The sequence below is a fragment of the Hyperoodon ampullatus genome, assembly GCF_949752795.1.
Source record: "Hyperoodon ampullatus genome assembly, chromosome: 14".
Lineage (NCBI taxonomy): Eukaryota > Metazoa > Chordata > Mammalia > Artiodactyla > Ziphiidae > Hyperoodon > Hyperoodon ampullatus.
Genome location: NC_136927.1, coordinates 60,204,128 through 60,225,046, shown reverse-complemented (window position 1 = coordinate 60,225,046; position 20,919 = coordinate 60,204,128). Strand labels below are relative to the sequence as shown.

The following is a 20,919-nucleotide window of genomic DNA, read 5'->3' as shown; positions in this document are numbered from 1 at the left end:
GGCATGGTGCTTAAGCTGCACCACAGTTTATCTGAAAAGGGGGATAACGTGTCCACGGCGTGGTGGTTGTAGTGAGGCTGGATTCACTCCATAGAGAGCGCTTAGGACCCAACTCCCCCGGCTCCCAGCACGGCACGGCTCTGGAGTTCATCAGGGTTGGGTGCTGGCACCAAGTGGGGGCTCTGGAGCTTGGAGGTGCCCCATGCCCACTGACCCACGTCCACTCTCCCTGCCTTCTGTCTTTCAGGTTGATCCTCGGGACCCACAGTCTCATCATGTCTCGCACAGAGGACGGCAGAGGGTACAGGCGGTGGCTTGGCCGGTTGGCGATCTCCCAACAGCTGGATCTCCAGCAATGTGAAGCTTGTTTGGGTTTTCCCCCTCCTTTTAGTTTTGCTTAACTTTTTTATTTTTTTATTTTTTGTCTTCCTTTCCCCCCCACTTTTTTAAAAAAAATTTAAACGATTAAGACTTCAGAAGAACAGGAAGCTATGCTGTGGACAGGCATCCATTTCTTTAAAGAAACTCAATATGGACAAAGCATATGTATAAATTTCATTTTTACAAGGGGTTAGGGAGCTATTTTGTTTTTGTCCTTTATTTTTCCTGTCTTCTTTCTTTTACCCATCTCTTAGTTCTGCTTATAACACCTCACTTCCCCAGAGAAGGCCTGCCCCTCCATGGAGAATTTGGGGATTTCTCCTGGAATGGGGGGCATGAAGCCAGAAGGAGGCCTCTGTGCTGCCTCCCCACCAGGTGCAGGAACTGCTGGACTCCCTGGTGGCCTGCTGCTGGCTGGCCCTTGGGCCTTGGAGATGATCAGAGGCCAAGAACCACCTGGAAGGGGAGGACCAGGGCTTGGCCAGGAGAACTCGAGAAAGAAGATCTGTATTTTGGGTTTGTCCTCTTTAAGCAGTTGGAAGCCCAGGGCCACACCAGGACTTACAGAGGGAATCCATGCCCTCTACTGCCCTTTAAAACCAGGAGTTCTGAGGGGGGAAGGGACAGGGTGATCATCTCGTACTGCCTGGCGTTTGAACGGCCAGCCCACCCCAGCTCTGCAAGCCTACCTTTCTGTTAGTGATCTTCCTCCCAGAGGATGATTCCCAGAGAAAACTGTGTGCCAAACCTCTGCCTGGGACACAGGTGGGTCTTCAGCGGGCATCTGTCACTCCTGTGAGCTCAGCACCCATCACCTCCTGCCTCCTGGATCATCGTCTTCCCAGATGTACCCACTAGATGTCCAGGTCGTCAGACACTGCCTGAGTCCCCAAGACCCAGTTGTGACCATTGCCATAGGAACAGGGTGTCCTAAACCGGCTGCCATTGTCATCTCCTCACAGCGAGGGGTGTGCCCTGTGTGCCGGCCCCGTGGTGTCACATATGGTGACAGTGTCGACCATCCTCTCCCTCACTGCAGGGACTTACTGTTAGGGGCTACCCTCAGTGTAAATGTGTCTGATGGGAAAGGATGGACCTGGCTGGCGGGGTGGACCATGGCCATTAGGTGCCTGTGGGCTTGTTGGCTGTGACCCTGTGACCCCACCTCCAGTGTCTGTCTGTAGCCTTTCTTCCGTTCTCCAACGACTCTCGCAGCCTCCCTAATCCTGGGCTTGTGAAGTGGGGTGTCCTCTCCCCTTGCCAGGAGAAGGAGAGCTGTCCCTGTTGCCCCTCACCTGGCTCCTCACCCCATTACAGCAAAGCAAGGAAGGGAAAAGGAATTCTTCTTTTGTGTTTAGTTGTTTTTGTTTGTTTTCTCTAAACCAGCATAGGATGGATAGGAGAGATGTTGGAGGGCATTTAAGTTTGTATGTGACCAAGGAGGGCTTCCCCCCAGAGCCGCAGCCCTTCGGCCCTGGGAGTTTAGGAGAGACCAGCACAGCATCAGCCCAGGCTTGCAAACTCAGCAATATGTTTGCTCACATTCTTTCCGCCTTTTCTCAAGTCCTCTTCCTCCTCCTGGGCAGATGGCCGTCTGTGGTTACCAGGATCCAGCAGGGCAGCAGGAGGTGACCAGGCCCCTCCCTCCCCTCCCTCAGCCGAAATTCTTTGTCATCACCTGTCTCTTGTCTCTTCCCTCTGACTTCTCAGACAACCTAGAGTCTACTCTGAGCTGCAGCTGGGAGAGCACATCCCCTAACTGCAGTGTGCACCCCTTCTCTGCCCCACCTCCCCGCCTTCCCTTGGGGACAGCTGTCTGTCTGTCCATGAGCACGTGGGAAAAACAGTCCCCGGACTTGGCACCCTCACCTGTCCCTGGCCGCATCCCACACTCTGAAGTCCTAGTGAGGGTTCAAGCCTAACAGGTTATTTATTTACCTTTTGCTTATCCTTCCCTTCCGCCCTCCCCAATTCTCTTAGCTCTGACTAAGGTCTTGGAGCTGTAGGTCACAGGTGGCCATACCTTTCGGGTGAGGTGGGCAGCCTCGGTCGGGGTAGCCAGCCTCCACATACCCTTGTCTTGCAGGACTCCCAGCCCATCCTTCCTTGGTGGCAGGACCTCCTTCCCTAGCTCCTGAGGCCCAGCTTGTTAGCCCCAAGTGCCTGTCTCTCTTCTCCCTCCCCTGTTCTCCACTTCATCCACCTCGGATACCCAGCAGCCGGGTGGAAGTCAGCCCGAAGTCAAGGCTGGCTCTGCCCAGTCGGCAGACTAGTCTCAGTTAGGCCCAGGTAGCCGTCCTCTCCCTTAGCCACTCTTCACCTCTTCCCACTGGAGTCAGCCTTGTCGTCTCTTCCTGCCTTTTACCTGGGTCTCGGGCCTGGCAGCCGCTCTGGGGAGCATCATCTCAGCGCCACCAATTTGTTAGTCCTGTCCAAGTTCTAGGAGTTTCCAACCCTTAAAATAGCAGTCAGTTATTCTTGTCTCCTGGGATCTGTGAAAAGGATAGCCTCTGGAGGGAGGATCTGGGCCTCAGCCCTACGGATCTGAGCTCCATCCCCCTCAGTGAGAGGAATCAGCAAGACAGATCATAGTGCCTTATTCCATTGCCCTCCCCGCCCGACCGCCTGGCTCAGTTGGCAGTACAAGGCTTCTTTCTCCCTTTCGGTGTTCATCTGCCACTTAAACTCTCACCCCCCGCCCACAGATAGCCTCGTGGGAGGATGAACGCCCGGTCTTTGCCCCATCCTTTCCTAAGAGCTGCAGCCAGGCACGTGACCCCCAGCCACCACAGGGCGCTCACTAGCAGCTTCTGCTGAGGACAGGGCTGTGCTGCAGACAGGTGCACTCTCGGCCACCTCCTCCCCAGCAGGTCCTGCCTCACCTCCAGCCGGGAGGATGCCGTCTCTTCCTTGGAGACCAGCTCCATCTGACCCCCTCCTAGGCACCGGGGGCCTTAGCACGCTCTCATCCCAGACGCACTGGGACAAGAGAATGGAATTCCTTCCTCTCGCCCACATGTGGTTCGTGCCCCCATGGCTGCCTTTCTGAGGGAGTGTATTAAATGTTTACTTAAGAAATACCGTGTTTACAGCTGGAGGAGAAACGTGCCCCATGCTGGGTGGAGATTTGACCCTCTGGACGGCGCCTGGCTCCTTTATGGCACTGCCAGTGGTGACCCCAGAGCGAATGAAGGCAGGGGGCCGGGGCACAGGCCCTGCACCCCCTCTGCCCCCGACCCTGCGGTGCTAAGGCCACTCACCACCTTCCTCACAGCCTCGTTCCCGCCCCTCGTTCTCTTCCTCCAGGATCTCGCTCCGTAACATATCAGTCATCTCCTAGAAAACCAGTGTGTGGAGCAATAAGATAATTTTTTTTTGCTTGAATCTTGTTCTAAGAAAAGGAAAAGAGCGGGCATTGTGGGAATCTTTCTTTTCCTGCTGTTGGCTGTTTGCCTTTTTAGAAGACAGATCTTACTTGGGTGGGTGTCTGGGTTTCAGCCTTAGGAAGCTTGGAGAGGTAGGAGTCGGGCCTCCACCCCTAACTGCTCCGCCGCCCGGGCTCCCAGCCCTACCCGCCAAGTGCGCCGCCCACCTTTGCTCCTCGTGTGCCGCTCCCTCCCTGCGCATCTTGGGGGCACTGGTGGCTCTGCCTCTAAGTGGGGCTCGGGTTCTTGCTCCTTCCCTATCCTGGGCCTCTCTGGGGGCCCAGCTGCTGGAGTCTCCTAGGACCTGGCGACCTGAGAAGATCTGAGCTTACACTGCTCCGCTCTCCAGGCCCCTGGCTTGGGGCTGAGGCACAGCCTTCGGGACAGTGCGGGCCGTCTCTGATCCTGCCCTGCCAGGCTTAGATGGCCGGGGATCCTGTCTGGAGAGATGCCCTGGGAGGCGGGAGACCAGGATGTGCCGCGAGGTTGGCCGATGTCAGCATCCATAGCCGAGGGATGAGTCCACTGCCAGCAGCTCCAGGAGTCCTTAGACTGGGGGTAACGGGGAGGAGACCCCCGCGTCTTTTTCCCTGAGAGGCCACAGGAGGAAGGGACATTTTAAAGAAACCTTTTTGTGTACCAGGCGCCTCTCCATCAGAGCAGGGGAGAATGTTGCTGCAATGATTCATATTCGTGTGGGGCCGACTTGGGTGTGAGGGAGGGTTTAACCCAGGCACAAGGTTAGTTTCAAAGACTAGTTAATAAATCTATTTTCTTTATTTTCTTTTTTTGCACAGAAGCTGGTAATCTAGGACCTACGTGTGAACAACTTTATATATGAATATTTTTTGTACTTGGTTTACTTGGGTTGGTATGATACATTATATTTAAGTTCCTTGAACACTGTGGATCCCCCTAATGTGTATGAATGACTGAGGCTTTGTAAATTAAGGGACGTCTGTGTGAATAAAGTTATTTGATGGGGTCAAAGAAGCCATACGTGATTTGAAAAGAAGTGCTTTGTGGTTTTGTCGCCTCCTGTTTGGAGGAGCTTGTTTGGGTCCTGGTTGCATGAGCGGCAGAAGAGGACACTCAGCTGCTTGGTGAGAAGTCGCCTGGTGGCCTTGGGTGGTCCTCCCCCTCCACACCTGGGACAGGAAGCCACACCAGGCCTGGTCTGCTCTCCCCAGGGGCCCAGGGCCCAGCCAGCATTGCCAGCCCCCCAGACATCCAAAGGCCCTTCCAGCCCCAGCTCTGTGCTGCTGCAAGTTCTGCCCTCAGGGATTTTTAATGTAGAGATGAGAGGAGTCTCCCAACCATGGCAGCAAGGGGAAGGGGACATTTTTGGAAAGCTCAGCTGGGAGACAGGCTCTCAAAGGAGCTGGGCGAAACAGCTCTGTGGGTAAGGGGGTAGCACCCGTGTCCGGGGACCAGTGATTGGCCGGGGGTGGGGGGAGGGGCGCAGGGCAGAGCACATAGCCCATCTCCCTCCGCCTGGCCAGCAGAAACCACATTCCACACGGAGTGAGGACTGGCTTTTATTAAAAGTCGGGCGCTTCTGTTACCTTCGCTGGCCTGCGTGGTAGGTGTGGTGTGTGCCCCTTTGCTGAGGAGCAAACTAAAACCCAGAGAAATCCAGACTGCTGAGTGGTTGGTGCACCAGGAAAAGCCACATGCCGGCTGGGAGAGGCGGTTCAGCCTGGCTGCACGTCCCTTTCCTCGTGGACCCGTGTACAGTGGTGGTGGTGATAACTACCTTCAGAGCAGCTGAGGGCTCGATAAAAGCCTAGTATTGGGCCCAGCACTTAGTAGGCTCTCAACAAATGGTTGCTTTTCCCAAAGAGACGGGTTTGGGATTCTCCCGGAGCCTGCTGAGCTCCAGACCCTGACTCCTGGCACTGCACTGCCTCAGTAAAGCTTAAAAGTCTGGAAAGGCTTGGTGTGTGACGTGGGACCCACCACCTGGGCTCTTGCGGAGGAGACGGTGAGCCCAGGACTAATAGAGCTTTAGGAGGACAGAGTCAGGACTTTGGAATGTAGGTTTAGAGGAGAAGATAAGACGGGGCTCCCTGCCCAATCTGAAAGTGAACAGGCTGCATTCCAGGCCCGGGCTTTGGTGTCCAGTGGCTGCTGGAGATGAAGCTTCTGGCAAAGGGTACTTCTGTGCTTAGCCTGGGCAGTAGCCTGGAGCAAGGAGAACAACCCACAAGTACATTTGGTTTTTTTTTTTAATAACTGCTGAGGTAATTCACCCTTTTGAAGTGTACACGACAGTGGTTTTTAGCATATTCAGAGTTGTGCAACCATCACCACTGTCTAATTCCAGAACGTTTTTATCGCCTCAAAAAAGAAACCCATGCCTATTTGCAGTCATCCCCTCCCAAGCACTCTCCTCCCACCCCCCCAGCCGTAGGCAACCACTAATCTGCCTTTTGTGTCTATAGATTTGCCTGTTGTGGACATTCCATATAAATGGGATCACACAGTGTGTGGCCTTTTGTGTCTGGCCTCTTTCACTTCATAATGTTTTCAAGGCTCATCCACGTCATTAGCACATACCAGTGCTTCAGTTCCTTTTTATTGCTGAATAGTATTCCATTGCGTGGAAATACCACATTTTATGTATCCACTCATCAGTTGATAGACATTTGGATTTTTTTCCATTTTTTTGGCTATTACAAATAATGCTAACATGAAGATTCATGTACAGGTTTTTACGTGGGCCTGTGTTTTTAATGCTCTTCAGCACATACATACCTGGCAGTAGACTGACTGCATCATATGGTAAAGAAACATAATTTCTGAGAACCTGCCAAATTGTTTTCCAAAGAGGGTGCACCATTTTACATTCCCACCAGCCATGTGCGAGGGTTTCACTTTCTCCACATCCTTGCCCACACTTGTTACTGTCTTTTGTGGTCGTCCTAGTGGGTATTACAGATGTCTTCACCACTACACTGCTAATGGCGGGTAAGGGAGAATAGTAAATAGCTACTTTAGACTCAGATCCAGTCAGCGCTCCAGCAGGCGTGGGGTGCAGAGTTCAGAGAAGGCACACTAACTCTGCTGTTGTGTTGGCTCCTTGACCTTGAGGCAGATGGCCTTTCTGACTTGATTTTCTCATCTGCAAAATAGTAAATATCCCCTTCATAGGATGGTTGGCAGGACTGAAGGTTTTCATGCCACATGCGTGGTGGGTACTCCAGAGCATCTCCTTCTCTCCCCATGCCCTGGGCACTGTGGGGTTAATTAGGGCCGGGATCAGAAATGGAGGGGCCTTGAGGGGCTCACTGTGTGTCGGGTTTGGGCGCGGGTGATGAGGAACATGGGCATCACTGTGACACGGGGTCTCTCGAGGCCAGGCTCTGTCGCGGAGAGAGTGCGTCACCCAGGCCCTGGAGGGAGGGATCTGGGGTCCTCTTCTCCCATGGAAGGAGAGGGCACACATCCGGGCCCTCACTGCCTGTCCCCTCCCACCCTGCTCCCACAGGTCCCTCCAGCTCCAGCCTCTGGCTCAGTCATTGGCTAGATAGCTGCTCCCAGCCACCGACTCGGTGCTTGTGAACCAGGTAGGCCCTGCGGGCCAGGAGCTCCAGATCCAGAGGAGGAAGGACTCGGAGAAGACAGGTGCACCATGGTGTGCCCGGCCTGAGACAGAGGGAAGTTCCCAGGCTGTGGAGTGAGCGTGGTGGGAACGTGCTGGACGAGGTGAGGCCAGAGGCTTGATCCAACCTGCGCTTGGTCCAATCTGCTGTCTGACCCGGGCCTCCAGCCCTCTCCAGGCTGTGCTGCGGCCCCCAGCCTGCAGTGCCCTGACAGACTGCAGTGGGCACAGGACCCCAGCCTTTGTTAGTCTTTCGACTTGGAGAGTTGCAGCATCTTCCCGCCTCCCAGGAGGTCTTTGCCTCATCGTATCCCCCCTGAGGACCCAAAGGAGGGCCTGTGGCATTGAGACCCACCCCTCAATCCAGCCTCCACACAGATTTCCTTTTAAATCATCAGAACAGGTCATGGCCCAAACCCGCTGAGGCTCCACTGCACTTAAGGGATCACCCAGACCCTCTCCTTGGCCTATAGGCCCTTCTCCATCTTCCTCCTCTAACTCCCCAGACCCTCTTGCTACCAGCGCCCCTCAGGCTCTACCCTCTAGCCGTCTCCGCCTTACTGCTGTCCTTTAAGCACACACAGGACATTTCCATCTCAGGGCCTTTGCATTTGCTGTTCCTGCTGCCTGGAAGGCATTACTTCATTGCTTCATTTAGGTCTCTGATCATGCACTCGAGAGCGCTCTCCTGGTCCCCTTATTTAAAGAAACGCCTCATCACCGTCTCTATCTCTTTAATATGCTTTCTTTTTCCTTAGGGCAGTTACCACTAGCAGAAAGTTTTATGTTACATACATGTATATAATACATACACAAGCATGTCTGTGAATGTATATAAATAATCTCTACATCCTTAAACAGTGCCCGATATGGCCCATAGTAGGCATTCACTACATGTTTACAAAGTACATGGATGAGAGCACATCATATTTGCAGGAACATGGCCCCGTGGAAGGAACTTGCTCAGGGGCCTGCAGGGTAGGGGCAGCCCCAATCACATGAATCCCGGGCTTCTGAGCCCATTCCACCCTCTTGGCCTGGCCTGCAACTCTTCTCCGTTCCTGAGGTTTAGTCACAGTCCATTTCATTCCTGCCAACCCCTGAGAAGTGGAATGAAACTACCTACTTGAGAAGGAGTCACCAGATGTGGATGATGATACTATTGGGCTTTAATTTCTTTCATCTGGAATAAGGATCAGCCAACTTTTTCTGTCAAGGGCCAAAAAGTAAGCACTTTAGCTCTCAGATCCTAATTCCTGGGGCTTCGCAGGCCCCGGGCCCCTGTTGCCGCTGCTCAGCTCTGCCGTTTTCCCACATGAGCAGTCACACACAGTATGCAAGCAGGTGAGTGTGGCTGTGAGCCCATCAGACGTTAGTTGTGGACACTGACGTTTGGATTTCATATGACTGGCACTACAGTATCACAAAATATTATTTTTTATCAACCATTTCAAAATGTAAAAACCACACATCCAGAGCAGTCTACAGCTGGGCCTGTGGTAGACAGCATGGCCCGGAACTGATGGGTCCAGCTCAGGGATGTGGCCCTGGGTCATGTGTCACATCCACAGGGGTGAATGAGAGGTCCTGTAGGGTGATGGGGGAGAACCAGGCCCAGAGGCTCTGCTTCATCTCTAGCTGGTCTTTTGGCCGCAGCTCTGGGTGTGGGGAGGGAAGGACAATGCAGGGAGATGGACATCACCCACCACCTGACATATGTTCATAAATTTAGAAGCAGAAAAGTATGAAAAAACAATTGGAACACGAGTCAAGAAGCCTGAATCCAGATCCAGCACTGCCTCCAACCAGCCGCGGGTTGTGGCAAGGTCTCTTCTCTCTGGGTCGGATGGTGGGCTCAGGGCCACACAGAGGCTGGGATTACCGCTTTATGCTGACAGCCCTGTGACCATGACCTGTGACTCTCCGAGCCTCTGTTTCCTCACCTGTGAGATGGCAATAATACCATTACCCCACTTCGTAGATTCTTCTGAGTATTAATGATAGTGCATGTATATTCCATAGCATAGTGCCTCACAGGCAGTAAACTAGCCATAAATGATATTGATAATCTTTTTTACAGAGGAAAGACATTCTTTAAGGTGCTCCTCAGAAAAAGGGAGGGAGGCTCAAAGTTCAAATACTGTTAAGGAAAGCTCCCCTCCATGTCCCAACGTACAGTAAAGGTTATGAGAAGTGCTGTAGTGCGTTCTATTTCTCAGGCTTCTTGGATCATCAGTGCTTCCACACTGAACGCCTATTAACATCTCCTGACACTAGTGTTCTGGGAAAACACTTTGAGGCCCACTCTGAGAGATGCTGAACAAGATCATCTTTGCAGCTCTCAGAACCTAATTCCCTGTCAGGGGACTTTAGCCGTCCATCAGGTTTCACATGGGGCTGGAATCACTTCCCTCTTGCAAAAGCCTCCAATAATTGCTTCTGTTTGGTCAACTGGTTCCTTGAGGGCAGATCAAAATATGAGGAATTTAATAACCATGGTCTGGGTCCCCTGCCAAAGTGCTGTAGGGCCCCAGCTCAGACAACTCGAGTGTGGTGAGAACACAGAGAGCAGTTCCCCCAGCCAGCAGACCAAGGCCACTGCCAAAACCCTCGCATTCCTGGTTCCCACGCTGGCAGAGCCCAGCCGCTCTCTGCTGGGAGGCTCCTGTAGTTAGCGGGGCCGCACACACGCCTTGCCGTGAGACTGCCTGGTTCACACCAACTGGCTCTACCTCTTTAAGGACTCAGTTTCCTCATATGTAAAATGGAGATAATAACTGCACCTGTGTCTGTGAGGCTTCGGTATGGCTGCCTAAACAGGAGACCCCAAATAACAGCAGCTGAAACAAGAGGGAAGTTAGTTTCTCTCTCACATACAAGAAGTGTGAGGTGGCAATCCAGGGCTCTGGTGCTGATTACATGAAGTCATCAGGGGTCTCCTTCTGGCTTCCTGCTCCAACATCTTCAGCAAGTGGCTTCCACCTTTAAGGTTGCCTCCCGGTCCAGGAAGCTGGTTGGAGTTTCAGGCATTTTCTCCTTATCCCAGGTGATAGCAAAGAGGGAGGGAGGAAGAGAGCTTGCCTCCCCTTTCATGGAGACTTCGCTGAAGTCCCACACCACCCTTCCACTTACTTCTCACTGGCTAGACCTTAGCACTGGGTCACATCTGCTGCCAAGGAGGCTGGGACACAAGGGGGCAGTGGACCTGTCACTAAGGTTGAGGGGAGACTGGGTGTTGGGTAGGCAAGTAGCGAGTGTGCCTATGGCTCCTTCTAATAAATGTTAGGTACTACCATTATTAATAACAGCGCTACAGACCTGGGCTCAAAAAGAAAGGAAATAACCAAATAAGCCAGAAGAGATCCAGGGCGCCTTATTCAGAGCTGGGACAGTGGCCACCTGTGTGGTGCGAGCAGGGGAACCACTCAATGCTGAGTATTTAGTTAATACATATGTATCGAGTGCCTCTATGTGTCAGCATTCTTCTGGGGCTGAGGATAGAGAAGAGATGGGTGAAGAGGCAGTATTTTGTGGCGATTAAGAGAGTGGGGTCTGAAATACAGTGTCTGGTTAGAGTCCCAGCTCTGCCACTTCCTGTGTGATCCTTGGCAACTTATTTAACCTCTCTGGGCTTCGTTGTCTTCACCTCTAAGTTGGAGAAGATGATAAACACCATCACAAGATTATTCTGAGAGTTCAATGAACTAATACAAATAAAGTGTTTTGAACACTGAATAAAAGCACTGTGATCTCTTCAATGGACGCATGGAGCTCCTCGACACCTACTTCGCTTTCTTCCTGCCGCCTTGAGCATTCACTGAGCACCCACTCTGCTGGGCGCTGCAGATTCATAGATGAAATACATCTAGACCTGATTCCCTCATCACAGGGATGTTCCTGTGCCCCCAACTGTGCACCAAGCTGACAGTCATGAAGGCGGCTAGGCAGAGGTGTGGGGTCAGGCGAGGGACACACAGAGGACATAGCCTGAGAACTTTGGTCCAGGCAAGATGGATCTAAGGGGCTAAGAGACTTGGGGCTGGTCCCAGTCTCTGGTGGGATGCAGCCTGTCCATGTCTGTGTCCCATAGTTCTGGACAGGCAGCCAGGCCTGTGGACAGGACTCTGGGGGACGAGGTCACCCAATTCCAGCACAGAAAAGCCGTCCTTTGTTTTCCCAAGTCATCAGATGGACAGTAATCTGGGAACAAAAGATGGTTAGCCGTGGATGCCTGCAGAGCTGAGCCAGTTGCCTTCACCTCAGAGGCCAGCCAGTTCTCTGCTCCCAGGGCCCCAGACTCACTTCCCAGGGCAGTTTCTTTGACACTTTCTCTCTGCCCCACCCTTTCTTCAGACCCTCACATACCCTCCCCAGCCAGCTTTGGAGGGTGGTTAAAACAGTGAGCTCTGCCCACCTATGTCAGGTATTAATTATTGCCTCTCAGTTCTAAATGCTCCTTCAATGTGTGCTGTATGATTAGCAACAGAATTCCTTTACGCATTTCTTCTTTAAAGTGAACATGAATTTAAGCTCTCAGTAGAAGACTCTGGAAGGACATGGCAGGAGGAAAAGGCTTCCTGCAATTTCCAGCTCAGAGCAGGAGGTCTGCAGTGGATTCCAACCCCAGCCATGGGCAACAGAATGTGATCCATCTGCAACTTTGCAGCCTTGGCCCAGTGATAACCTTTCCAGAGCCCTCTTGAAACCGCAGCCCCTTCGTGGCCTGCACGCAGTTGCCTGTGGCCTGGAGGGTCTCACAGACACAGTAGTGTCCCCTCCGCAAACCTGTGTGTGGTCCGGTTAGCCTGAAGTCCACCTACCCCGCACATGCCCATTCTCCCAGTGCCCGAGACACTGTTGGCTAAAGGCCTGCTGTCCCCACACGTATACACTGGAGGGTTGCCTATTGCTTGCTCAGGAATTCCAGACCAGCTCCAGCCTGGCTAAATCATCAAATTTCTCTGCTATCTGGTGACTGAACTACACCTTTTCCAACAATGTCTAAACCCCTTCCAAGTTTGTCCTTCCTTGGGCGTTTATGAAAAAACTACCGCTAACATCATACTTAATGGTAAAAGACTGAATGCTTTCCCCCTAAGATCAGAACAAGAAAGGATGTCCACTCTTACCATTCAACACTATACTGGAGTTTCTAGCCAGTGCAAAGAGGCAAGAAGTAAAACTAAAGAAAGAAAAAGCATGAGATTAAAAAGAAGTAAAACTCTTGATTAGCACATGACATTTATATAGAAAATCCAATAGAATCTAAAAAAAAGCTACTAGAATTAATTGAGTTTAGCAAGGTTCCAGGATACAAGAGCAATATACAACAATCAATTGTATTTCTCTATGCCAGCAATGAAAAATCGGGAATTGAATTAGAAAAAATAATGCCATTTACAATATCATCAAAAAATATGAACCATTTAGGGATAAAACATATGAAAGACTTGTACAGTGAAAACTATAAAACACTGCTGAAATTAAAGAAAACCTACAAATGGAGAGATATAAAAAGCCGATTCTCATTTGTAGATTCCGCATTCGCGAATTCACTTACTCTCTAAAGTTCATTTGCGACCCCAAGTCAGTGATGGCAGTGCTGCCACAGATTCACAGGCTGCCCAGGACAGCACAACACGCAGGTCCTCAGCTGAGGTCAATAAGGTGACATTCTTGTCTTCTTTTTATTTTTTATTAATTAATTTATTTATTTATTGGCTGTGTTGTATCTTCGTTGCTGCGCAGGCTTTCTCTAGTTGCGGCGAGTGGGGGCTACTCTTTGTTGCAGTGCGAGGGCTTCTCACTGCTGTGGCTTCTCTTGTTGCAGAGTACAGGCTCTAGGCGCACGGGCTTCAGTAGTTGCGGTGCATGGGCTCTAGAGCTCAGGCTCAGTAGTTGTGGCGCACAGGCTTAGTTGCTCCGCGGCATGTGGGATCTTCCCGGACCAGGGCTCGAACCCGTGTCCCCTGCATTGGCAGGCAGATTCTTAACCACTGCGCCACCAGGGAAGTCCCCGACTCTCTGTCTTCTTGTTTCAGACTCTTAGTAAGTGTCCTTTTCCCAGTCTATTTGGCACTATGTTTTCACATTTGTCCTTTTTGTTGGTGATTTTAAAATGACCCCCAAGCATAGTGCAGAAGTTCTCTCTGGTGCTCTTTTGTGCAAGAAGTCTGGGAGGTGCCTTAACAAAAACCCCTGTGTTAGATAAACTTTGTTCAGGCCTGAGTTATTATGCTGTTGGCTGTGAATTCAATGTTAATAAATCAACAGTAGATATGACAAAAGATACCTTTAAACAGAAACACACATAAAACAAGTTTACTTATTGATCAGTTGACAAAACTGTGATTAGAGGTTCACAGGAACCTAACCCTATATTTTCCCTAGGAGCGACGGCTCAGTATTCACCAACTCGGTGTTCATGGTGATTGTATAGGCAATAACTACTGGGAATAAAGAGACTCAGCTGTATTTGTTTATGGGTCAGAGAACTCAATATTAAGATGGCAATTTTCCCTGAATTGATTTATAGATTCAATGCAATTCCAATCAAAATCTCAGCAGGATTTTCTGTAGAAACGGACAAGCTGATTTTAAAATTCATATGGAAATATAAAGGACCTAAAATGGTCAAAACAGATTTTAAAAAGAACTAAGTTAGAAGGCTAACATTATCTGATTTCAAGAATTATTATGAAGCTACAGTAATCAGAACAGTGTGGTTTTGGCATAAAGATAGACGTGTACATCAATATAACAGAATAGAGTCCAAATTAGACCCACACGTATTTGGCCAACTGATTTTTGACAAAGTTATGAAGGCAATTCCATGGAAAAAGAATAATATTTTTAACAAATGGTACTGGAACAACTGGATAAACATTTTTTTAAAATTCAATTTATGCCTCAAACAGTGTACAAAATTTAACTTAAAGTGGACCACAGAGGGACTTACCTGGTGGTCCAGCAGTTAAGAATCCACACTTCTACTGCAGGGGGCATGGGTTCAATCCCTGGTCGAGGAACTATGATCCCACATGCCATGCAGTGCAGCCAAATAAAAGAAAGAAATGGATCATAGACTTAAGTGTAAAATGTGAAACAATAAAACTTCTGGAAGAAAACATAGGAAAATCTTTGTGTTAGCTAGGCAAGTAGCTCTTAAATATGCCACCAATAGCACAATCCATAAAAGAACAAATGGATGGACTGAACTACATCAAAATATAAAACTTCTGCACTTCAAGAGTCACTTAAGAGAATGAGAAGACAAGACACAGACTGGGAAAAAAACTTTACAAAGCATATATTTAATAAAAAAGACTTGTATCTGGAATATTTAAAGAACTCTCAAAACTGAACAATAAGAAAACAAACAATCCAATAAGAAATTCGCAAGAGATTTGAAAAAACATGTAACAAGAGAAAATAAACAAATGACAAATAGTACATGAAAAAATGTTCAAAATCACTTGTCATTAATTTAAAAATTAAATTAAAACCCCAGTGAGATACTCACTACACACCTAATGTAATGGCTAAAATTAAAAAGACTGACCATGACAATCTTGGTGGGTATGTGGAGGAACTGGAACTCCTATACACTGCTGGAAGGAATGGAAGATGGTATCACCGCACTGAAAACACTTTGATAGTTTCTTAAAACTTAAACGTATACCTCCCATATGATCAAGCTATTCCACTCCTAGACAATTACCCAAAAGAAAAAGAAATAGGGACTTCCCTGGTGGCTCAGTGGTTAAGAATCCATCTGCCAATGTAAGGGACAGGGGTTCAAACCCTGGACTGGGAAGATCCCACATGCCACGGAACAAGTAAGCCCATGCACCACAACTACTGAGCCTGCACTCTAGACCACGCGAGCCACAACTACTAAAGCTCGCATGCCTAGAGCCCGTGCTCTGCAACAAGAGAAGCCACCGCAATGAGAAGACCATGAACCACAACGAAGAGTGGCCCCCGCTTGCTGCAACTAGAGAAAGCCCACATGCAGCAAAGAGGACACAATGCAGCCATAAATAAATAAATAAATTAATTAATTAATTAAAAATTAAAAAAGAGTAGTGGTACTGATATGTATTTATAAAAAGAAAAAAGAAAAAAATATATATGTCCATACAAAGACTTACATGAATGCTCATAGAAGCTTTATTTGTAATAGCCACAAACTGGAAACAACCTAAATGTTCTTCAACTTATCAACATATAGATAAGCAAATTGTGATATATCCATACAATGGAGTGCTACTCAGCAACAGAAAGGAATGAACTCGATACACACAATAACATGGATGAATCTCAAAGTACCATGCTGAGTGAAAGGAACTGGACTTAAAAGCAACCAGACACTTAAAAAAAAAATACAAAAAACTGATTCTGTATATACTGTCGACTGAAAAAAAATGCACAACCTAAAAGTTGAGAGTTATGTTTTATTCGGTGACTTTCTGAGAACTTAAACCCAGGACACAGCATCTCAGATAATGCTGAGAAAACTGTTCCAAAGAGGCAAGGGGGGTAAGCCAGGATATACAGAAGTTTTTGCAGCAAAAGACCAGGTAGTCAGAACATCAAAGGACTACTGTTAATAAAAGAAAACCAGACATCTCAAGTTAAGGAATTTAGTGATTTTCTATGTATGGGAAGATGCAAGAGGCTGGGCTCACTGAAATCATTCCTCCTGTGTTTTCTCACCCTGAGTTTCCTCAGGGTGCACGTGAGGGTGGCTGCAGTGGCTGACTACTAGATGGGCTTGGCAGTCGGCAGCCCCCGTTTGTCTCCATCCTGAGTTCCCTCAGGGCTCACCGTCTGGGCGGCTGTAATGTGATGGCGTGATGGCTGCAACATCCTTTGTTTACTGAAATGGCAGGCAATGTTTTAGTTCTCATATATAAAGCTCTAGAAAATGCAAACTAATCAATAGTAACTGAAAGCAGATCAGTGGTTGCCTGGGGATGGTGAAGGGCTGGAGGGGAGGACTATGACATGAGAATGGGAATGCACCAGGAGGTTTTTGGGAGTGATGGATGTGTTCACTATCTTGAATACAGACATGGTTTCCCGGATGTATTCACATAAACAATTATTAAATTGCACACTTTAAATATGTCAACTATGCCTCAATAAAATTGTTATTTAAAAATATTGGGGGACATAAGAGTCAGCTTGAAGGGACCCCCACAGGTCAAACTTGGAACAATTTGAACATCAAAACGAACAATGATGATAATGGCTTTTTAATACATTGAATAGTAATAATAATAAAAGAATCCATAAGTGTGTGGTAATCTTACAAAAAAAGGGAGGAGAGGGAGAGGAAAATTTTCTTTACAGAAGAATGTAGAAAGGGTAATAGAATTAGGAAAATTCCCATATTGCAGCCACCAATGCAATAATTGATTCAGGCAAGGTATCAATAGCTGCTCAAATCACTGTGTGAAAATTTGGGGAAAATTTGCACAGGATACTCACACAGTCTCAAATATCATCATTCATTAAACAGATGAATTGTTTACAAAGGGAAGGATTAACTTTACAGTGGAGAGATCTGCTGGAACCACTTTAATCAAATGATCACATTTAGTATCACTGATGACAGGACAAACCGGCATGACTCCCTCCTTATATAATGCACTGGGGAGGACGCGATCTCACCTCTGTAGTGTTATTGCCCAAAATGTTCCACCCAAATCTGATCTAATCACGAGGAAACAATCAGATTCGCCCAAATGGAGGAACATTCAACATGACAATGGGGCTGTCTCTTTAAATCTGTCGACGTCATAAAAGGAAAAATAGCGGGTGTGGGTGGTACAGTGTACACAGTTCATTCTAGGTCAGGCACTAAAGCAAGTGATGTTCCTAATCTTGATGGACTCTGAGATTGAAATAAAGTCCAAATAAAATAGCTATAAAGGACATTATCAAGACATTTGGGGAATTCAGAATATGGGCTATAAGATGATAGACCATATGCTGATTTTATTGCAACAATGTATTGTAACAACGTGAAACATTTTGGTTATTTTGGTGTTTGGTGTTTTTGTTGTAGAGAAGAATGCCCTTGTTTCTGGGCGATACATGGGTACATGCTGAAGTATGATAGCTCTACCTACATACCTCCATACTCTCTGTCTCTCTCTCTCTCTCTCTATGTCTCTCTCTCTCTCTCTCACTCTGTCCTTCCAGGGAGAGAGAGAAGGAAGGGAAGGACGAAGAGAGGGAAGGACGGGAGGGGGAGAGAGAGAGAGAGAGAGAGAGAGGGAGGGAGTGCATTGTGGCAAATACTAACAATTGGTGAGTCTAGCTGAAGGGTATATGGATGTTCATTGCATGTTTCTTAACTTTTCTGTTGGTGTAAAGTTGGAGTTGGAGTTAAAAGTTGGAGGAGAATGGGTAGGGGTTGCTTGGCAAGTTGGCTTAGGGCTCAGACCTTTGCCCACCAGGCAGTACCCGGCGCTTCTTTCTCTTCTCAGCAGCCACAGCCCTGCCTGGCCTGTCCGGCCTGGGCCACTGGGGGCAGGGCGCTTGTCCCCTCCTGCCCAGTTCCTCTTGCTCCTGGAGCCCCTGGGGAGCTCAGAATAAAGCGTGGGCAAATCTCGGGGGAGGGGGCAGGTGTGGAGAAGCAGCCCAGGGACTTCGGACGTCCCCTCCAGCCCCTGCCACGGCCTCAAGAGGTGAGAGGCCACCAGCTCTGCTTGTAGATAGGAAACTGTGGGCCTTCAGCCCGGCTCACCCTCAGAAACCCTGTGTGCCAACTCAAGTCCTACCGTGGCACACAGGCCCTGGGTCTGCCGCTGTCCCCTCCCTGCCCGTCTTCTCTCCTCCTGGCCTCACCCATGCTGCTCCAGCCCCACCAGCCTCTGTGCTGTTTTGAGGACACACATCAGGGCCGTGCCCCCCTCAGGGCTTTGTACTTGCTCTCTGGAAATGCCCTCCCCACCCCTGCGCCCTCCCTCCCCTCCTGTCATTCTCCTCCTCGCTGGTTTTGTCTTGTCTTTGTCCTGAGCGCACCTCACCATGTCACCTGCCATCCATCTGTCCTGTTTTTTGCCCTCCTCTCCTACCAGAATGCCACTTCCCCAGGGCAGTCGGCTTGTCTGTTCCTTCACTGCTGTATTCCCAGCCCCTAGAAGGGTGCCTGCAACATAGTAGGTGCTCAATAAAGACTTCTGGAGTGGACTTCCCTGGTGGGGCAGTGGTTGAGAATCCGCCTGACAATGTAGGGGACACGGGTTCGAACCCTGGTCTGGGAAGATCCCACATGCCGCGGAGCAACTAAGCCCTTGCACCACAACTACTGAGCCTGTGCTCTAGAGCCCGCCGAGCCACAGCTGCTGAAACCCACGTGCTCGAGGGCCCGTGCTCTGCAGCAAGAGAAGCCACCGCAATGAGAAGCCTGTGCACTGCAATGAAGAGTAGCCCCCACTCGCCACAACTAGAGAAAGTCCGTGCGCAGCAACGAAGACCCAATGCAGCCAAAAATAAATAAATAAATAACAGCTTTATAAAAGAAAGAAAAAGAAAGAAAGGAAAAGACAGATTGCATTTTAAAAAAAGAGAGAGAAACTCCTGGAGTGACTGATGCCAAAGCCAGTCCCTGCTTCCCTCTGGACAGTGGTGTGTGTGTGTGTGCATGCATGCATGTGCAAACATGTACATGTGTGTTGGGCGGGCTGGGGTGGTGAGACCCATCTCCTGGGTGTAGGCAGAGTTCTCAGAGGGTTGGGTGGGTGCCACCTGCAGCATCAACAAATTACATAATCTGGCACCCGGCAGGGTGAGAGGGCCAGGCAGGGCCTTTATTATGTGTTTGCCCGGAGAAGCTTCCCCAGCCACATCCTGAGCTGCCAACCCTTCAGCTTTGTGCTCCTTAATCGCCCCGACAGGCCCCACAGCCCATTCACCATGCCCACTGGCCCTGAAAGGAGCCTGCACGGATGCCCAGGGCCTGGGAGGAGCTGGGGCGCTGGTATGTCCCGGATGCTGTTGCCCGGGGGCCTTACCCCGAATGGGCAGTGGGGACCCTGAGAGGCTGCCTGTCCCCCTGCCCGCACACACCTGGGCTGCAGGTGCTCACTTGAGACTCTGCCTGTCTGCTCACTGACCTTTCCTGCGCTGGGACTCATGGCCTGAGTTGCCAGGAGAGGCACAGCCCAGGCCCCAGGCCTCCACTGCCCACAGAGTGACCCAGGCGGGGCAGGGGATCTGCCAGCCTCAGTGTCCTCTTCTGCCCCCAGGGAGTGGTACTGGTGACTGACCTTACAGCACCATGCACGCACGTCAGGGGCCGGGCTCCCTCTCAGAGTCACGGAGCGAGGGTCACGGTCACGGAGGGGTCACTCTGAGCCAGGCCCACGCAGACCACTGGGGACCCAGAATCATCAGCGCATCCTGCCTGCTTCTGCCTCTTGGCACTTAGAGCCCAGTGCAGGGAGACAGATATACATAAACAAACACAAGTATGCAGCAGGCAGTTGGGTGCTGGGAAGGAGAGAAATCAGGGCAATGGGACGGAGGGGTCAGGGTGGCAGGGCAGGTTCCCTGAAGAGGCGCTGTTTGAGCAGAGGCCTGGCTGGAGTGAGGAGCGAGACAGGCGGTGGCTTGGGAGAGGAACAGCAAGTGCCAAGGCCCTGAGTGGGGGTTTGGATAAGTGGGAGGCCGGTGCTGCAGCAGCCACAGGCCGAGGGTGCAACCAATGCCCTCCCTCGCCCACCCTCTTCTTCCCACCCCCAAGGGCGAGGAGACAGTGTCGCCCTCAGCACTTGCCAGGTAATAATAGCTTACTTGCTCCCTCGTGCATCTGCTCTACGAGGCAGACACCCCCACTGTACAGATGAGAAAACCAAGGCACAAAGAATGAAGTGACTTGGCTAAAGTCAGCCAGCTGGTAAGTGGCAGAGCCAGGGTTTGAACCCAGGCAGTCCTGCTCCAGAGCCTAAGCCTACCCTTGGCTGCAGTCAGGACTGAGGGAGGCTGAGGCCACAGAAAGTGCTTGATAGACATCGCTCCCTCATCCTTGCCTCTGTACAGGGTACTGCCACCTGGAATGGCTCGTTGGGACACTGTTGTCCCTGACTCTGTGATTTACTCTTATTGTGCCCATTTTACAGATGAGGAAACCAAGGTCAAGAGCTGTTAAGTCATTAGCCAATTTCAAACGATTGGAAAGAGGTAGAACAAGGATTGGACTTGGGTCTGTCTGATGCCAGAGCTCATGCAGAGCCAGAAGACCAGTAAGTGTGCAGAGAGGGAGGGGGAGGGGGAAGGGGACAGGAAACCCCAGGGGGCAGCGGACCAGGCAGAGGGAGGGGAAACCAAATCCAAGGCTTATTTTACAATTTGGGGTTTTCTTCTGGATGGTAAAAGCAGTTCATTGTTGAGGGGACCACTGCGTTCCGCCACCTGAAACATCAATAGCTGAAATAATTGAGGGCCTCTGTCTGACCGCTCGGTCCCTGAAAAGAATTTTCAGGTAGGTTTCAG

The 20,919-nt window shown here is 50.0% G+C and overlaps 1 long non-coding RNA gene across 1 annotated transcript; it reads left to right on the top strand.

Moving 5' to 3' along the window:
• Positions 1–921: 921 nt before the first annotated feature.
• On the top strand, positions 922–4,821 carry LOC307062811. The gene is made up of 2 exons (XR_013811225.1): positions 922–1,146; positions 4,604–4,821. It is a non-coding gene; the product is annotated as an uncharacterized lncRNA (long non-coding RNA).
• Positions 4,822–20,919: the final 16,098 nt, after the last annotated feature.